The sequence below is a fragment of the Lygodium microphyllum genome, chromosome 19 (genome assembly GCF_053477565.2).
Source record: "Lygodium microphyllum isolate KBCC chromosome 19, Lygodium_microphyllum_v1.1.10, whole genome shotgun sequence".
NCBI lineage: Eukaryota > Viridiplantae > Streptophyta > Polypodiopsida > Schizaeales > Lygodiaceae > Lygodium > Lygodium microphyllum.
The window spans coordinates 114304535-114308866 of record NC_141153.1 but is presented as its reverse complement, the minus strand read 5'-3'; positions in this window follow the sequence as shown (position 1 = coordinate 114308866).

Here is a 4332-nt window from a genome sequence, read left to right as displayed (position 1 = left end):
TGGTTTCTGTTGGTCAAATGGTTGAGCAGGGCTTGCAGGTCACATTTAATTCCCATGGATGCTTTGTTGAGGATATGAAAAATAAAGGTCGCTTGATAGCAAAAGGAAAGAAGAAGGGCAAAATGTTTACATTGGATGCAGACATGCCTGAATTGTGTGCAGCAATGTTTGCACATGGGACTGGTGTAGTTGCAGATATTGATATCTGGCATAAACTCATTGGTCATGTTAATGTACAGCGACTTAAATCAATGCAGGCCCAAAATATTATTGCAGGATTGCCAAAATTCAAGGTTGCAGAAATGCATAAGGTATGTAAAGCTTGTCAGTTTGGAAAACAGGCAAGGAAACCATTTCCTAGACATGTTCAAGAGAGTAAGAAGCCATTGGAATTAATCCACTCTGATGTGTAGACTACTAAAGCTGCATCTCTTGGAGGTTGTCATTATTTTGTCACTTTTATTGATGACTATAGCAGAAAAGTTTGGGTGTATTTTATGAAAAAGAAAAGTGAAGTTTTTGGGCATTTCAAAACTCTTAAAGCTGTGGTTGAAAAAGAAACAGGCCTGCAAATAAAATGCCTAAGGTCAGATGGAGGGGGAGAGTACCTCTCAAATGAGTTTGCAAGGTTCTTGCAGGAGCATGGCATAAAGCAGCAATATTCATGCAGTCATACACCACAACAAAATGGAATTGCAGAAAGAAAAAACTGGCATATTAGAGAGGTATCTCGTGCCATGCTCAATGAAAAAGACCTGCCAAGACTTTTACTGGGCTGAGGCAGTTGCTACAGCAGTCTACATAATGAACAGGACTCCCACTGCAGCAATACATGGCATGACTCTAGAGGAGAGGTATACTGGTAGGAAACTAGATATTTCTCATTTGAAAATTTTTGGTTGCATTGCCTATGTTCATGTGCCAGATGAGTTGAGATCCAAGTTGGATCCAAAAGCTGAAAAGTGCATCTTTATTGGTTATTCTCTGCAGCAAAAAGGGTATAGATGTTATAACCCTTCTACTCGTAAATTTATAGTGAGCAGAGATGTTGTTTTTGATGAGATGAGTAGCTGGTATAAACCAGTAAATGTGATTGATAATGTAGATGCACAAAATGGTAATGTTGCACAGAATTCACAGCAGCAGTCACAAGATATTAGTGGACCTGGAGCGTCCTCTAGCAGTGGTTCACATTCTTTGCCATGGACAGGCAGATTGAGATCAGGAGAATCTTCTCAAAGCAATGCAGATAGTGGTATGTAGGTATCACGAAAAGGAAAAGAGAAGGTAGATCAGCCCATGTTTGATGTGAATGCAGGTCACTCGTATGTGGATGGTGAATCCAGTGGCTCAGAACAGAGCATTGATGATGAGTTGGGTATTCCTTCTATTGTTACACCTAGAGTAAGGAAGGCCAGGAATGTTTTGAGAGCACCTGGGAGTGAACCTACTTTGCGCAGGTCTACCAGAGCTAGGTATCCTGTGGATAGGCTGAAATATGATGGTTTTACAGCCATTCACTATGCATATATGGTCAAAGTGATACAAGAACCAGAACCCACTTCTTTTGAGTAAGCCATGGAAAAAGAAAAATGGGAGAAAGCCATGGATGAAGAAATGGATGCCTTGGAAGCAAATACTACATGGGAATTGGTACCTTTGCCTAAAGATAAGAATGCAATTGGTTGTAAGTGGGTTTATAAGGTGAAGCACAATGCAGATGGTTCTGTGAATAGATACAAGGCAAGATTAGTAGTCAAGGGGTATGCACAAACATATGGCATTGATTATGAAGAAACATTCAGTCCGGTTGCAAGGATGGCAACCGTAAGAGCAGTCATTGCTATGGCTGCATCAAAGGGATGGTCTTTACATCAGATGGATGTAAAGAATGCCTTCTTGCATGGTAATTTGCAAGAAGAGGTCTATATGGAGCAGCCACCAAATTATGTGCATGATGTTCATCCTGAGTTTGTTTGCAGGTTGAAGAAAGCCTTGTATGGCTTGAAGCAAGCACCTAGAGCATGGTCTGACAAGATAGGACAGTATCTTGTCACTATTGGCTTTCATATTTCCAAGGCAGATTTTTCACTTTATGTGAGAAAAACAGAGAAAGGTATTATGCTACTTGTCATTTATGTTGATGATTTGATTCTGACAGGTGACAGTGATAAAGATATCCTTCATGTGAAAATGCTATTGAAGCAGAAGTTTGAGATGAAGGATTTGGGAGAGCTGCGTTATTTCTTGGGCATTGAGGTGATTAGATCACCAAGTGGGATATGTCTCTTGCAGAGGCAGTATGGATTGGACATGCTGTCCAAATATGGGATGACAGGCTGTAAGCCTATTTCAGCTCCTTTGGAGCAGAATGTGAAGCTGAGCGCAGATGCAGGTGAGCTTCTCGAAGACCCTACTATGTACAAACGCATAGTAGGAAGTTTGATTTATATGACTATTACCAGACCAGATTTGAGCTATGTTGTTGGAAGCTTATGGTTCCATCGCCTCCCTTGGTTGTGGGAGAGAGATTGGGATGCCTATGCTCGAGAAATCGTCGATCTCATCCTCCAGTATGGGCTCAGCATCCTTTAGGTGCTCCTAGGCCTCCCTCACCCATTCTTTGACCTTCTTGATGGCTTCGATTTGACGTTTCGGATTGGGATACTCCCTAACCTTTGCACTTTCCTTCTCAGCCATCTGTGGAGCCAACATTTCTTCCTTAGGTTTAACAAGTTTCCTTCCAACTGGCAGTGTTGTCACACTTTCAATTTTGAGGGTAACCTTAGCATCCGATCTTTTCTTCCTTCATCTTTGGCTCTTCTTTCCAACTGAGGTTGCACCAAGGTTGCTAGGCCTTGGTAATGATATGCAAGCTTGCTTCGTCTGCGCAGGGGTCATGACCTGTAATGGAATAGGTGTTGTCTCCCCATCGAGTGTCTCGACACCAAACAACCCCAATGGAACCGATGGCTAGTTCACCAAACTAGAGGATGGCCTTCGTCTAGGGAAATCGACAAAGAGGTGAGTGATTCCACATTCAGCGCATCTTAAATCAGCCTTATCTCTATTTGCTTGCTCCTTCTCAGGGCAGCGCAAAGAAATATGCCCTAGGTGACTGCAAGTCCAACACACAATCAGCTCTTGTACTTTGAAATGTGTTTCAACAAATAGTTTTGTGTGTGTGTGTGTGTGTGTTTTTGCAATATGAAAACATTTGTACAAGTACTCCAAATTGATAGAACTTGTATTACATTGGATTGTGATATGTGTAGCAAAGAACATTTCTCTCTTTACTAATATATAGCTCTCTCTCTCTCTCTCTCTCTCTCTCTCTCTCTCTCTCTCTCTCTCTCTCTCTCTCTCTCTCTCTCTCTCTCTCTCTCTCTCTCTCTCTCATTTGCAACACAAAAGTATTTGTGTGAGTACTCTAGGTTTTGATAGAATTTATTTTACATTGGATTATGATATGTGTCGCAACAAATATTTTGCTCTTTACTTGTAAATAGTTCTCTCTCTCTCTCTCTCTCTCTCTCTCTCTCTCTCTCTCTCTCTCTCTCTCTCTCTCTCTCTCTCTCTCTCTCTCTCTCTCTCTCTCTCTCTCTCTCTCTCTCTCTCTCTCTCTCTCTCATTTACAATACAAAATAATTTTTGCAAGCAATCTAGATCTAGATTTGCATTACATTGACCTCTGGCAAGTGTACTATTGTTCCACAAACTGATAGACAATGATAATAAAAGATTATCATAAATTTGATCATAACTAACCAAGTGAGATATGTCTATATTTCCTCAACAAAATAAAATGCATTTGCTCTAAGAATTAACAGAGTCTTTACTTTGGTGGTCACACTATGGGCGACATTGGAAAATTTCTTCTCTTTCCAAATATGAGATGTAAGTCCTCTACGGTAAGCATGGGTTGGTGTATAAATATGTCTACATTTGCATCCATTCTAAATATTCACTAAATGTTTTTCTTTATACATGACTCTAGCAACCTCATTAAACATTCATTAAAGAATAAAAGCTCATTATTAAAGCTTGCACATTTGTGGATTATTTGTTGTGGTAGCAAGAAGGGATATTGATTGGTGAAAATAAATATAAATTCGATGCTCAATCAATATGCTTGTTTGATGAGAGAGAGAGAGACCATCATCTTAATCTCTCATTGTGCATGTCTTTCCTAACTTGACATCATGTTGTTGTAATATTAATATTCCTAAGCTATAAAATATAGTTATACTTATTTGAACTAATTATATGTGTGTACATGTGTATATGCGTGTGTTAGGACTTCCAATATACACACATAAACACATGCACATA